Source organism: Neovison vison, chromosome 3 (genome assembly GCF_020171115.1).
Source record: "Neovison vison isolate M4711 chromosome 3, ASM_NN_V1, whole genome shotgun sequence".
Classification (NCBI taxonomy): Eukaryota; Metazoa; Chordata; class Mammalia; order Carnivora; family Mustelidae; genus Neogale; species Neogale vison.
Genome location: NC_058093.1, coordinates 177,128,860 through 177,145,453, shown reverse-complemented (window position 1 = coordinate 177,145,453; position 16,594 = coordinate 177,128,860). Strand labels below are relative to the sequence as shown.

The following is a 16,594-nucleotide window of genomic DNA, read 5'->3' as shown; positions in this document are numbered from 1 at the left end:
TTATGCATTTTCCAGATGTCACATCATTCATAAGTAAAGTTTCACCCTCCTTACCAATTCTTATAACTTTAATTGATTTTGTGTAAGTTCTTTTGCTGGTACTTTTCATTACCATAGTGAGTAATGACATCCTGTACATTCTCACCTTATTTCAGGTCTGAGTATAAATGCTTCTAGAGGCACCTGAGTGGCTCAGTCGGTTAAGTGTTGACTCTTGTTTTCAGCTCAGGTTAAGCATTGACTCTTGTTTTCACCTCAGGCTCTGTGATCAGTGGGGAGTCTGATTGAGGTTCTCTCCCCACTTCAACATTACACTGGCTTAATAACAAATTTTCTTTTGCTTCAAATTTATAGTGTTTGAAACTATGGGGGCAATTTATAGTGTTGGGACTATTTGGTCTTTGAATGCTTTTTAGATTTCAACTGTGACATTGTCTGCCTGGTTGTCTTTGGAGACTGACCTTTAATAACTTCCTCTTTAGTCTCTTTAACCTTTGGTAGTACATCCTTCCCAGAAAATTGTCCTTTTTATCTATATTTTAAAACTTAAAGATGTTTTTTATAAGACATCTTTTATAAGACTATGCTGTAGAGTAGTCCCTTCTTATTTTTCCCCTTTTTTCAATAGTTAATTCATCCCTGTCATTCCTTAATTTGCACAGTTTTCCTTTATAAATATATATATGTGTGTATGTGTGCACACACGCACACATATATGAAATTTCATATTTGAAATATATGAAATATGAAATTAAAGACTCCTTTATGGATGATATAAAGAAACTCAATAACTAAAATAACTTTAAAGTGGACAACCTATTAAAAAATTATAAACTTTGCATTGGAAATTTATAATAGGGAATATCCACATAGTCAACAAATTTAAAAACTTCACTAGTTTTGGGGAAAATGCAAATTGAAACCACAGTGTAATGCTGTGATATGTTCGTGATATGTCCCCTAGAATAACTAAAGTGAAAAAGACTGGGCACCTGGATGGTTCACTTGATTAAGCATCTGCCTGCATTTCAGGTCGTGATCTCACGGTCCTGGGATTGAACCCCACATTGGGCTCCCTGCTCAGTGGATAGCCTGCTTTTCCCTCTCGCTCTACTCCTGCATGTGTTCTCTCTCAAATAAATAAAATCTTAAAAAAATAAATAAAAACAAATAAAATGAAAAAGACCGAAAATTCCATGTAGTGGTGATGACGTGATAAAATGGTAGTTTTATATACTTCTAGAATAATAAATTTCATACATACTTTCACACACACACACACACAAACACACACACACATACGACAAATACTGATGCAGAGCTGGCTGAAAAACAATTGAATTGGTTCTCATCTCCAGCTTATGTTGCTAGAAATTTGATAGTTTTTTTTTTTTTAAAGAGGATTTTAAGGAGAAATTGCTTTGGCTTTTCATTCTCTCTAAAGCCAAAGGTTGGCAGAGGTGATGAGAAAGTACCAGAGGGTTGGAATGCTGGATGAATTCTTCACGTAATGATCAAAATTTATTCCCTCAGTCAACAATGAAAAATGCCTGTGATTGTGGTAGGTGACAAGAATGAGCAAAACATTAGAGAGCTCAAAGGCATGACCTTCATGGGCTGGAGTCATTGAAAGGCCCCATTGTTGGAGATGTGGGATGTTTCTGACTCAGGAGAAGTTGCAAAGAAAGAAAAGAGGGACAGATAAGGGGCATCGGGGCAGCGATGGTTGGAAATCAGGCCATTCCAGGTTGTTTGGGCTTTGAAAGAAGAGCTCTTGCAGATGCACAGGCCTCATAATTGCCAAGGCTCTCCCACAGGTGTAAAACAGCCACGGCAGATGAGTATACCGACCAGTCCCAAGCAGGGCCATGCAGGTGCACATAAGGAACAGGAAGATACCAGTAGACAGTAGTATGTCTAACTAGGGAAAGGGCGTGCAAAGATAATTGAAAGAAAAAACAAACATGATAACAAAAACATGCAAACATTTTTATCATCACGGTCACAAAAAGCAAGTCAAAATCAAAGCCAACCATAAAGTTAATTTTCTTCACCTGCAAAATATGAAAAAATTGAGAATGAATCACAACCAATGACAGCAATGAAATCAAACTGCTTGTTCTGTGTCATGAGTGGCACAAATATTCTAAGAAGACAGCCTATCCAAACACATTGAGATGTTAAACACGTTGATGTCTTGGTTCTACTTCTGAGAGTCAAGCCAGTGTCTAGGAATGTTGCCTTGGGATGCAGGTGCTGGAGTCAGGCTGTCTGGATTCAGGCTGCCAGTCTGTTATTTCCTATCCCTGTGAATCAAGCAAGTTACTGAGGCTCCTTGTGCCTCAGTCTCCTCTGTCTCCTCAGTTTCCTCTCATCTGTAAGAGGATATTCATGATGGTATCTACCAGAACACTCCAGTGGCTCAGTCATTTAAGCGTCTGCCTTCGGCTCAGGTCATGATCCCAGGGTCCTGGGATCGAGGCCCCCTTGGGCTCCCTGCACCCTCTCCTCCCAGTCCTGTGTTCTCTCTCTCTCAAATAAAATCTTAAGGGGGAAAAAAAATATATATATATATATATATATATGCTACCTTGTGTTGTGAGGATGTTAGGAGGGTTATTATATGTAAAGCCGTTAAAATAATATGTCTGGCAAATGCTAAGCACCACATGAGACCTTGTTACTATTTTAGGTCCATAACTGCTCATCAAAAATTCTAAAGTTTTCGGAAATCAGACCTTGTTAGATTTTAGAAAAGTAACAGGAGGTATTTAGGCTATATTATATAATGCCCTTCCCCCATAGCCAAGGTTTTCTGGGGTAGGACCCCAGAGTTAAACCCATTCATAACTTCATTGTGAATTATAAGAATATTCATATTGAGCATTCTAAATAATAAGTGGCTTCATATCAGTTCAGGTCAGATCAGATTTTCCTACCAAATGAGAAACAAGAAAATCCTTAAAAGAATTTTTGGAGTTTGGTATTGTCATAAGGGATTATAGTTCTACATTCCATAATTTTTTTAAAAAAGTGAAATTTACCTAAAATGTATAATGCATTTTTAAAAGATTTATTTAAAAAAATAATGCATTATACATTTTAGGTAAATTTCACTTTTTTAAAAAATTTATTTTAGAGAGTATATGCATATATGCACGCAGGGTGGATGAGCAGAGGGAAAGAATCTCAAGTAGATTCCCTGCTGAGCACAGAGCCCAACTTGGGGCTCAATCGCACAACCCTGAGATCATGACCTGAGCCAAAATCAAGTCGGACACTTAACCAACTGAACCACCCGGATGTCCCTGTAGTGCATTATTTAATAAAATGTTTACAAACTTAAAACTTTGAACTGCTTGTTATAATGTTAAATAAATAAACAGAATATAGTATCATTATATATCTAGGAAAAATCTCAGCATAGAGAAATAGTCTGGAAAAGATACCGTATTATTAGTGATGGCAATGATGATGTGCTGGGAATATGACTAAATATTTTTCTGTTGGCAGATTTTTAGAAAAGATACTATTATAATGAAAATCTATCAAATGGGCCTTAGTACACAGCTTTAATTGTTCTGTAATTTTGACCATAGGAATTTGAACAAGTTGTCTTTCATCAGTTATCTTTCCATGGTGGTAATCGTCAGTATAAATCAATCTTTCATGTTAGAGTTAAATAGAAAAATTACTTTGAGGGGGTGCCTGGGTGGCTCAGTCAATTAAGCATCTGATTCTTGGCTTCAGCTCAGGTAATGATCTCGGGGTCATGGGATCGAGCTCCAGGCTCAGCACAAGTTTGGGTTCTCTCCCTTTTCCTCTCCATCTCTCTTCTGCCCTTATCCCTACTGGAACACACAAGTGGACAAGGGCACACTTGCTGTCTCTCTAAAATAAATAAAATCTTGAAAAAAAATTTCTTTAAATGTTCTAATGTATCTCATGTGCTAAATTTCATTGGCTAATTTTAGTTGCATTCAATCTACTAAAACTCAGTGTAAGTAAACTTAAGGCAAGTTTATGAAAAATAGTATTTTATATGAAACCAATAGTAAGAGTTAAATTTCATACTTTTGCTGTTTTGCTCTGAATAGCATCAAAATACTCCAAATGAGCCCTCCAATATGGGGGTTCAGCAAAGACGTCAGAAATCAGACAGACCTAGTGTAAGTCCCAATTATACTGTTTTCTTGTTGTCTAACATGTATAGATTACTAATTCCCCAGATCTTGGTTTCCTTATTTGCAAAACAGATTTAATAGCATGTCATCTGAAGCTGAAGTGAGATAATTTCTATAAAGTACCACCCACTGCTTTATATTATGTGTTCAATAAATGGGTGTTCTGTTTTCCTTTCACTGAGAACAATGAAAAAAGGGGGGGGGTTTAAAATAACTACTCTTGACTGAGCCACTGTTAAAAGCACTTGTATTAATTTGTCCTTTTCACAATCTCCTGCAGAGGGTGTCCATAGCTTGCCCAAGAGGCAGATGGGTGGCTGAGGTGTGACGTGAGGTCTTGGTGTTGGACCCAGAGCTCACATTCTTGATGACTAGAGTAGCCTGCCAATGAACTGGGTTTTTTTTTTTTTTTTTTAAATTATTTATTTATTTATTTATTTATTTACAGAAAAACAGTATTCATTATTTTTTCACCACACCCAGTGCTCCATGCAATCCGTGCCCTCTAGAATACCCACCACCTGGTACCCCAACCTCCCACCCCCCGCCCCTTCAAACCCCTCAGTTTGTTTTTCAGAGTCCATAGTCTCTCATGATTCACCTCCCCTTTCAATTTACCCCAACTCCCTTCTCTCTCTTACACCCCTTGTCCTCCATGATATTTGTTATGCTCCACAAATAAGTGAAACCATATGATAATTGACTCTCTCTGCTTGACTTATTTCACTCAGCATAATCTCTTCCAGTCCCGTCCATGTTGCTACAAAAGTTGGATATTCGTCCTTTCTTTTTTTTTTTCCCAATTTATTTATTTTCAGAAAAACAGTATTCATTATTTTTTCACCACACCCAGTGCTCCATGCAAGCTGTGCCCTCTATAATACCCACCACCTGGTACCCCAACCTCCCACCCCCCCGCCACTTCAAACCCCTCAGACTGTTTTTCAGAGTCCATAGTCTCTCATGGTTCACCTCCCCTTCCAATTTACCCAAATTCCCTACTACTCTCTAACGCCCCTTGTCCTCCATGCTATTGGTTATGCTCCACAAATGAGTGAAACCATATGATAATTGACTCTCTCTGCTTGACTGATTTCACTCAGCATAGTCTCTTCCAGTCCCGTCCATGTTGCTACAAAAGTTGGATATTCGTCCTTTCTGATGGAGGCATAATACTCCATAGTGTATATGGACCACATCTTCCTTATCCATTCATCCGTTGAAGGGCATCTTGGTTCTTTCCATAGTTTGGCGACTGTGGCCATTGCTGCTATAAACATTGGGGTACAGATGGCCCTTCTTTTCACGACATCTGTATCTTTGGGGTAAATACCCAGGAGTGCAATTGCAGGGTCGTAGGGAAGCTCAACTGTTGTTTTGAAGATAGGATGAGGCTGAGGCTGTTGTGCATGTGGTTTAACGTATGTATGTTTAATACTGAAAAAAGTAACTAAGTAACTGTGCAGCTCTGTTAACAGATTTGTGCTTGTTTTCTGTTTCCCTCTGTTTCAGTACTTTGTGAATTGGTACTCTGGAGCACTTTCAGTGACTGCTGCTGATATCTCTTCCTGGGACCCGCAAACGTCTGGTTTCCTCAGATATAAGCTCCGATTAATGGAGTTGGGGAACAGATTACGTTCGTCTCACTAAGATCAGGTAAGACTTTCAGAATAATTTACTCTTTGCTGATGATATCTGACATGACCTGCTTAGAAGTATTTCTGCCTTGGAAGGTTATAACTAAAGAGACACATGGTGGAGGGGAAAAAATAGGCTCCCACAAAAAGGCATTGGTATATGGACTGAAATGTTTATTATTAGCTAAGCATATGCTGATGTATTTAGAGATATTTTTATTACTTGCGTAAAGTATAGGGACTTATCATTTAGTATAAGGGGAGTTTCATGACAAGCATTCTTCTTGTAAAATATAATTGCAATACGGTTTTATGAAACCTGTAATTGCTACAATCTACATTATTTTTATTGCTGTAAAATAACTGTAAAATGGAGAACGCTATCCCCTGGAAATGGGTTATGATGAAAATGTACCTATTGTGATTATCTTTATGCAGATCCTTCCCTAACTGTGAGCTTCCCTTACTTGTACTTCAAATGCATGTAAATTTGCTTCTGATATCTTTTCCTCAATGTCAAAATTTTCTGCTCCAATATATGAAATTGCCAGTCATTCCAGTTGGGATTAATTAGCAAAATAGAACTGGGATTGTAAAAAGAGAGTAAAGTTGAATCAGAAGGCAAAATTGAAGTAGTTGCTGCAGGAAATCAATCCCAGAGGGGGTTAAATGAGCATAGGTGACGTGCCATCTCTTAGAAGCTCCAGTAGCTGCCATGAAGACACAAGCTAAGTGATGAAATGGTGCTTTAGCCATGATGTGAATTTATCTTGGGTAGATAGGTGTTGAGAAATACAGGTCATTCAAAGGTTTTGCTTCTCAAGCATTCAGGTTACTCTGAATCTCACATATCTGAGACTCCAGGTAAGTTAGTACCTCTTAGACATAAATGGAAAGATGTTGCATATTTAGATGGAGGATTTAGACCCTTCGATTTCTTGGAATGTGTGTTCACCTTCAACCTGTAACAATGTTTCAAGTATCTTATGCCCAGTGCAGGGAAGGGATATCCCCAAAGTTTCCTAGGGAAGAAAACCTGGTAAATGGAAACTGGGAAGACCGAAGCATGTAAACGCCCCATGATCATAGCATTGTGGCAGAGAATATGGGCTGTAGGAACAATAATCTGTGGCTAGAACTTGGACTGTGCCAACTTTTGGCCATGACTTCGGCCGAAGAGCTTATTTACAAAAAGGGCTTAGTACTAGACTTAAACAGAAGTTGTTCAATAAATGACTATACTTAAGTGATTGTGCAAACATTTTTAAGGGTTTTTATGGATTCACTAGTCCTTGATACTATTTTCTCTGAGGACTTACATTTCTCATCTGTAATTTCTCCTACCTTAAATTTTCCTTATCTTATCTAGTCAACCCTAGGAAGACATTACTATGATTTTTCAAGAGTAGAATTTTTTTTTTTACATTGGCATGTATTATATTTTTGAAGATTCTTTATATTTTAAACTTTATGATTTTAAACATCTGCCACTTTGTAGCATATTGATATTGAGTAATTTACCTTCGAAATCTTTTCATCTTTGAAATGAGAATAATAGAATATCTACAATAATTTTTGTGAGTATTAAATAATGTCTACTATATGATACAGAAGTAACCAATGCATGTGAACTATTACTAATACCTCTACTGTTAGTATTGTAATTATTCTTCGTAAATACTTTCTCATCTACCTCTGGTGTGCTTGCTGCTGTTGTCTTTAACTGGTGGACCTTGAAGCAGAATGTTCTATGGAGTTACTAATAAAATATTAATATATGCAAATTCTCAGGTCATGGTTTAATTCTTGGACATGATTCATTATGTTTATCATTATATTCCCATAAAATATATAAATTTAGTTTAAATGCAAATCTTATTTCATGATGTTACTAAATTACCTCCAGGACAACCACTTTTAAAATTCCCAAAGTTGATTCTTTCTAGAGGAATCTACATAGCTTCTATTTTAAATTGCTTCACACTTTGGTGATTCCTAATATCAGAGATTGCCATTTCAACTGTAATTTGTGTTTTAAACTGCTGACCAAACCTTCTGAATCTGTGAAATTATAAAATACTAGGTAATAAGGATACCATGACTTTCTACTAGGTACTCCACCTAAACTTCTAACTTCATATGCAGGCTTATCTCTAGGGCTAGGGAGTGCTTAGAAGTTAATTCCTTAATCCAATCTTTTTTCCATCATCCAATCTTAATGCTCAGTTCTGACTCTGATATTATTCACCATAGTATAGTACTGGGTTTCAAATGATCAGTGAGATTTAGGAAGAGGAAATCTTGGGCTGTGTCTCATGTGGAGACTTGATACTGACCATGGAAAACTATGTTCTAGGCATGATGATGTTCTTTATGAATTGTTGAAAACAAGAAAATGAAAACTTTTTTAGGTTTTTCTATCCATTTGATTGTCTTCACTTTTTTTCCCCAAGATGTTTTAAAATAAGTTAATTGTTAAACAAAAAAAAAGCAAGAATAAAAAAAGATCTTTCAATATGCTTATAAAGATTTATGGCATATATAGGATTAACCAGTAAAGTAAATTATTAATATATCTAATCTACCTTTTTATATAATCAGGGCTTAAGCCAGACTTTTTTTTATAAGAACAGTATAATTATTTTGCTGAAACATTTGCAACTATGTATACCATAATGTCTTTCAGAGAGAGCAACAAGGCAATATTAGACCTTAGAACGTATTTTGTAACTTCGTTTTTCTAGTCACTTATAGTTTACAGCAGACTAAAAAGTACTTATGTAATTTTGCAAGAGTTAGAAACTATGAGTAGAGAAAGCAAAAGTTTAAAACCATTTAGCCTTAGTGGTGTAAAATATTTCTTCAGTATTTAAAATGTAAGATCTTTGAGAGTATCCAAATATTTAATGCATTTTTCTATTTATAATCCTTGAACATAATCTTGTATAGTGCAAAAATATATATAACAGACCCAGAAATCCCATTGCCTGTCATTAGAATTTAAGCATTATCAAGTTCAGGGACTCTGTTTTAGGTGACTTCTGTGTTACTAGAAATAAATACTCCGTGTTAATGGAAACACTCCACTGCCACAGTAGGTGCTTAGAGGAGACTATGGCTTTTGGAATATTGTGCATTACCAGATACTTAAACTTGTGGCTTTTAAGACTTGTATACTGGGAAGGGGAAGTAATATTTATTGTTCACCACATGCTAAGAAATTTATCCAAATTCTGGAGATGATCTTGTGAGATGAGTCTAGATATTCCTGTTTTATTTATAGATAAAATGAAGGTCAAGGAATTAAGTAACTTGCTCAAAGTCATACCCCCAAGAAATGCACAGAGACGTCATTGGAGTAGGCATAGAGATGAATCTGTATCCATTTAAATTCAAAACTACCTTCCATTTTATCATGTTTTCCATGTTATTATTCCATCAAAGACTCTTGGAGAAAAAGTTGCCTTTCAGGGGCCCCTGGGTGGCTCAGTGGGTTAAGCCGCTGCCTTCGGCTCAGGTCATGATCTCAGGGTCCTGGGATCGAGTCCCGCATCCGGCTCTCTGCTCGGCGGGGAGCCTGCTTCCCTCTCTCTCTCTCTGCCTCTCCATCTACTTGTGATTTCTCTCTGTCAAATAAATAAATAAAATCTTTAAAAAAAAAAAAGTTGCCTTTCAGAGTTAGGAGCAAAAATCTGTTTTTTGTCTGACAGAAATATGCAATGTCAAGAACATTAATAACACTTTTTAGAAGTTTCTAGATTATCCTATTTCTCATATAGTTTCTGAGGACTACTTCAATTCTTGGGCAGGAGTAGAACCCAGGAGTAGATGTGTAGAATGGTGAAGTCATAAGGGGGAACTTCAGATGTCTGATTACATACATCTAATGTATTCCAGGTGAATTCCTGAGAAGAAAAATTCCATCTCCAATACTCCAAAGGAATCTAAGCATTTGGTTGTTATTAGTGATTAATAGAAATTTAAAGCCAACTTTAATTGCTATGACCTTTCATTAAGTCAATACTAATCCTATTTGGTATTATTTACTGCCATTGTATAAAAATACAATTGTCTTGTTTAAATTTTGTGGGAAATCTGCAGAGATAAAAAGCTCTTAGTACATATGATATTTTTTGTTTTTCAAAGTATATAATACATTATTTGTACTTAGTGTACATTCTTAATCTTATTTCTACTTTATAAGAAAACTGAAACTTCTCTTTCTTATTCACATTTTCCTCATGTTATTTGCATATCCTCATCCTGAAAATATGAATAATAGCAATAATTCACAATTCCTGTATGAATTGACAGGAAGGAGCATAGACTTTCATACAGGTCTAGAATTAACTAGATTATAATTAGGACACATTTAGATGCACCTTAGCTCTTAAATAGTGTTGAAACTCCACTTCAGTATTAGAGATATTTTTCTGGAAGAGTCATTTCATACATAATCTTATTTAGGTTCACTTCTATAATATGATTTCAAGAAGATTGTGGTCTAGTGAATTTCCCCCCCCCTTTTTAAAATAAAAGTCACTTTTATCTAGGAACAGCAAAATGTTTAGTGTGTTTCTTGGCAAATTTACTAAGATCTGGGCGCCTGGGTGGCTCAGTGGGTTAAGCCGCTGCCTTTGGCTCAGGTCATGATCTCAGGGTCCTGGGATCAAGTCCCTCATCGGGCTCTCTGCTCAGCGGGGAGCCTGCTTCCTCCTCTCTCTCTCTGCCTGCCTCTTTGCCTACTTGTGATCTCTCTCTGTCAAATAAATAAATAAAATCTTTAAAAAAAATTTTACTAAGATCTACATGGGTATTTTGCAAACCTGACAATATAATTAAAAAGGATGGTTGTCAGGCAAAGAATAAAGTGGGTACACAAATACCTTCTACCTCTTTATATTTACATTAAAACTAAGTGCGTGAAAGAAAGTGCACATAAAGTCAGAAGACAAGGTGACTTCACTTACTGTGAATTATGGCTACTTTCTTGTCATTTTGAGATTTATTTTTTTGTTTGTATTTTATTTTTTTGTTCATATTCTAGGGAAAAACAAACTTTCTTGAGTTGTGAGAATTGAATGAGATACTGTTTGGAAATATTCTAGAATTTTAAGACTATAAAAATGGTACATGTGAATGTTGCTATTGTCATTGGTGTAACATGTAAGGATTTTAAATGTAAATGTAAAACTATTTCAAATCTTATTCAAAAAATTCCAAAGCTAAGCATTTTTACTGGACTTGTGATCACACTTAGAGTATTTACTTTGTCAAATCATGTCTCCCTTAGCATGCAATATTTTGTTTTTTTTTTTAATTGACAGAACATGTGTCTTTGGAATAAATACTCAATATTGACATTCAGTATTTTACTTTTGTTAAATAATAAACCCTTGTTGAATTATTGAGTCATGAAGTTTTGGAGGTCCTTGGTACTGGTGTCAGAGAAATTTTATGCAAGGAATAATTATGACTATAATTTTAGCAGTTCTGATGAAGTAAGTTAGAATTATGTATATTCCATAACATAAATTGGAAACTGGAGTGAATTCATTAGTAAGTGTGATTAGGAAAGATAATTTATAATAAGCATCCCTTCCCCCCATAGGCTATATTTTTTTACTGTAGTTATGGACTTGTCTATGTTTCCTTTTGGTTCTAACCAATTTTGCTTCTTGTGATATGAGGCTCTATTAATATGTACAGACCTACTAAGGGTTGATGAATTGACCTCTTTACATTATGAAATGTCTCTTTTTTCCCTGGTTATATTCCTTGTTCTAAAATCTTATTTGACCTTACTACAGCTTTTTTTGGCTTTCTTTTTATTAGTGTCTGCACAGAATACAGAATTTCTATCTTTTTACTTTTAATGTTTTACTTAAAAACCACATGGTTGTGTTTTCACCACTCTTCCTCTACTGCACCTCCTCCCATTTATAGACTGTGTGCCTATGAATGGAACATCATACACTCAGTTGCTCAGGACAGAAACCAGGGAAATAGCTCAATTCCTCTTTGATCTGTCAGATGTATCCTAATGAATTTCAAGAAAATATGACACATTCATCCACTTTCTCCCTATCTACAACATGAACCTAAAGAGGTCAAAATTTCACTCCTCTAGATTTCCTGACTTCACCCCTAGCTGTCACCACCACCTGCCTTCACTCCATGGCTTGCACAGCAGCAAGAGTGATCTTTGCATGCATTATATCATATCAAACCCTGTATAAACCCTCCAGTCTCTCCCATTGCACTTAGAATGAACTCCAAACCCTTTAGAAGGCCCTGTGTAATTGATGTCCTAACTCCCTCTTGAAACACATCTCATCTTGTGGATTACCCCACTTTGATCCACCTGGGTCTTTCTGTTTCTTGATCCTATGAATCTTTTTTCTGTTTGGGACCTCAGCTGTTGCATCTCCCTGGAATAAATTGACTTCAGCAGTTTGCATTACTAACATTTAAACTGAGACCTCATGCATGCAAAAGAAAGATCTCTTCATTAATTCATCCTTTCAACAGATACTGGTTCAGTGCATGCTAGATGCCAGACACTGAGCTCCATGCAGAGAATAAATTTGGAAGTCTAAAGATATTTGGTCTTTGCACTCAAGGAGTTTACAAATCCGTGAAGAAGACAGACATCATTCAGTGCAAGTGCAAATATTCCCTGACAGAAGTCCCATAAAGCGAGCACAGCTCTATGAAACCCATAGTAAAACTGAAATAGACTGAAGTTGTAAATAGGCTCCCTTGCCGTATTCTTTAACGGTGATCTGAAGGGGGGATAAGAGTGAAATGGCACTTTGTAAATTCAGTAGAAATGAAAAACACATTAATTGAAATTGTAGCTCATATACAGAACTGTTAGCATGTACATTATGATCATTTTTGATTAGACACATCATGATTAGTAATTATTTATAAGCCTCAAATTGGCACAATCTGATCCTGTATCTAAAGCAAAGTTACAGGTTTATTATTTCAAATGGAGAACAATGATATTTTGTGAAGCATGAGATAGAAAAGGTAAGAAAAGAGTAATGGCTTAACATACACTTTGGATTTCTTTTTGTAAACTTAATAAAATAAAAATGATTTACATGACTGTAGAGATTATTTTAATGAAAACAAATGCTTCCATTTCCAAAAGCACATTCAAATACCTGAATATAATTCAACTCTTTCTTTGACCTGGTCTTAAACCTAGATGCATAATGGACCAATATAAAGGACAGGACCATCAGAGTGTTTTGGTTTTATTTCTGCTTCTGTCACTTCAAATGTCCTGGGTTGAAGGTAAAGCCAGTAATCTACTTAGTTATGACATTTCATATATTCTGTCAAATTGACTGAAATGTAAGAACTTACTCATAAGTTCCATTTTCCTTCTGTCCTTTCAGCTGTGCTGACATTAATATTCTCATCTACAGAGTTTTTTCTGCTTACCTCTATTTACCCAAATTTTATTTATTTTTATTTTTTAAAGTTAAGCTTAAAACTAAACTTCCTCAGCATCTGCCAACTTTCTAGAAGTTTCTCTGCCAGCAAATTCTGGTAATCTAAGCTTCATAATTTTGAGCCATGTTACCCTCTTTCCTATGAAACTGTTTTAAAAGCCGCATTATTTTCCCATTATGTGTCTGTTAACCCTTGAAGTTTAATAAACCACCCAAACCAAATGGCTGAATACAACAGCCATTTATGCGACTCCAAATTCTGCTGTTTTGAGTAAGGTTCTGCTTATCTCTTAGGTTAGCTCTTGGACTTGAGATCAGTTTGAGAGTCAGCGGGGAGCTGTTTGTCCTGGATGGCCTCACTAACAGATCTGGCAGTTGGCTGGTAATTTGTGCTTCTCATCTCTAGCAAGGTGACCTCTGCCTTTTCTTGTGGATATCAGGTGTTAAAAGCATCCAGAGGGAAAGCTCCACTGTGTAAGCATTCTTCAAGACTTTGTTCACATCACTTATGCTAATGTTGCATTGGCCAAAGCAACAGACTTCTAGAAGGTTGAGAGGATCTGTAACATCACTATTAACACAGGGAGGGGAAGAATTTTTGGTCATTTTTATAACTACCATATCCTCCAATTAAACAACAAACAAAAACCTGTTCTTTGAATCCTTCAACCAATGCCACCCATTTATGAAAAACAATTTCCAACTGAATATCTAAATTGTCACAGATGAAGCTATTAAATTCATTTAAGTATCAATTGACATTTTTAGTGTTAGCACATTGATGCCATTTCCATACAAGTTGAGAAGAAGTGGGATAAGACAAGTTCTTGATTGAGCAACTTGAAACCTGTGAATTTCCTTTGATTTCTGAGCCTGATTTGTTGCTGCAAAAGCATCTATTACTGTATGTGGCCAAGGAGTCCTGCTGTCATGATGGCAGGAAGCTTCTTGACTTCTGTGCAGAAGTGTTTGCAAAAAGGCCCTAGTCTGAGTTTAGAGATGAGTTTACAGTCTCAGGTCTTAGATTTCATCTGTAAATTGCATTTCACAAGGGATCAACTCTATAGGATTACAAAATGCAAGAGAGTGCTGAGGTTTTCCATTTGCTTAGGGCAGGGTGGAAAGATGTTTGAAACTACTGCAATTACAACCACTAATATACCATTTCTCCCTTTCACATCTGCATCTGAGTCAGGATCTTAGGAATGCTTTTTTTAAAAAGGCATGTTCCTTTGATTTTTCACTTTGTCTAAATTATGGGAAGTTTGCAGTAGTCATAGTGATACTCCAAATCTTTAGGAAAAATCAAAGGACCAGTAAAGAATTCCATGAGGAACTTCAAAAGCTCTGTAGTGTTTGACTTTGAATAATTAAAAATTGAACACAAATTATATATTTAATGTAATAGGTGGATTGAAATTCTAATACTATTAAAAACAAATTGGCTCAAGAATCTCTCTCCAAAATTGTTTGAGGGTTGCTGAAAGAGGGATATAAGGGTGGGTAAATGAGTGAATGGGGCCAAAAGGTGCAAATTTCCAATTAAAATAAGTCATGGGATGTAATGGAGATATAATGTGTAGCATGGCACCTATGGTTAATCATACTCAGCTGCATGTTTGAACGCTGCTTAGAGAGTAGATCTTAAAAGTTCTCATCACAAGAAAATTAATTTGCCCTCAAATATTTAACAGAATCCATACAAACTTGAAGCAAATACAAGGGAACCACGTCAGCCTGAAAAATGACATTGTCAGAAAACTTGTGGTTAATGTCAGATTTAACAGTGAATAATCATAGTTTCTCTCTAACATCAGAAACAAGGCATAGATATCTAATCTCCCCTTTACTCAGTATTTTACTTGAGGATGTTGGCAGTGCAATAATGCAGGGGGAAAAAATTGTGAGTTTGAAAAGGAAGTGAAACTGTTTTAATCAGATGATTCAATGTTCTTTGTAGGAACCTCTAGGAATGTGGGAAAAAAAAAAACCTTTTTAAGTTCAGGAAGTTTTCAGGAAACACAAAAATTCATTGTATTTCTCTATACTGATAAACAATTGGAATTTGAAAATTTAAAAACAACATAATTTATAATAGCATAAAAAACATTACTTGGGAATAAATTGAACACAATATATTCAATATCCGCAGGCTGAAAACTATGAACTATAACCAGGAATTTTAAAAAGTCAACCGAGAGGTAGTCTCTTTTCATAGATTAGAAAACCAATATTAATATTATTTACAAAGTGATCCATAGTTATTACAGAGGAGATCCCATAAAATATCTTAGTAGAATGACCAGGTTATTCTAAGACCAATGAGAGATCAAAGGAAAAGAATAATTAAAACAATTTTTAAAGAAAACAAAGTTGAAAAGCTTACAGTATTTGATATCAACTCTTACCATATACTACTTTTGAAAACTATAAAACATTAAGACAGTGTGGTGGTCAAGTATATTTATATAGATCAATGAAAAAAAAGTCTGTGAATATGGTGCACTGACTTTTTTTTTTTTCTCCCAATTTATTTATTTTCAGAAAAACAGTATTCATTATGTTTTCACCACACCCAGTGCTCCATGCAAGCTGTGCCCTCTATAATACCCACCACCTGGTACCCCAACCTCCCACCCCCCCCCCCGCCACTTCAAACCCCTCAGACTGTTTTTCAGAGTCCATAGTCTCTCATGGTTCACCTCCCCTTCCAATTTACCCAAATTCCCTACTCCTCTCTAACGCCCCTTGTCCTCCATGCTATTGGTTATGCTCCACAAATGAGTGAAACCATATGATAATTGACTCTCTCTGCTTGACTGATTTCACTCAGCATAATCTCTTCCAGTCCCGTCCAAGTTGCTACAAAAGTTGGATATTCGTCCTTTCTGATGGAGGCATAATACTCCATAGTGTATATGGACCACATCTTCCTTATCCATTCATCCGTTGAAGGGCATCTTGGTTCTTTCCATAGTTTGGCGACTGTGGCCATTGCTGCTATAAACATTGGGGTACAGATGGCCCTTCTTTTCACGACATCTGTATCTTTGGGGTAAATATCCAGGACTGACTTTTGATAAAAGAACCAAAGTAATTGGATACGGAAATGCTACTTTTTTCAGTAAACATGCTGGAAGAATTACATATCCTTATGGAAAAAAATAATCCTCAATCATTACATCACCTGTAAAGAAAAGTAATTCAATCTGGAGTATAGACTTCTAAATTATAAACTATATCACGTAAAAGAAAACGATATTATTTTTGTGACTTGAGGTGAAAAGTATTTTTCATAAAAGGA

The 16,594-nt window shown here is 35.9% G+C and overlaps 1 protein-coding gene across 3 annotated transcripts in view; it reads left to right on the top strand.

Moving 5' to 3' along the window:
- DLGAP1 (DLG associated protein 1) overlaps nt 1-16,594 on the top strand; it is an 881,241-nt gene that overhangs the window by 118,576 nt on the left and 746,071 nt on the right. For all 3 annotated transcript variants that reach the window (XM_044243349.1, XM_044243348.1, XM_044243347.1), the window contains exon 2: nt 5,697-5,840. The gene's annotated coding sequence lies outside the window, so the exon portion shown is untranslated. The remainder of the gene's footprint in view (nt 1-5,696; nt 5,841-16,594) is intronic.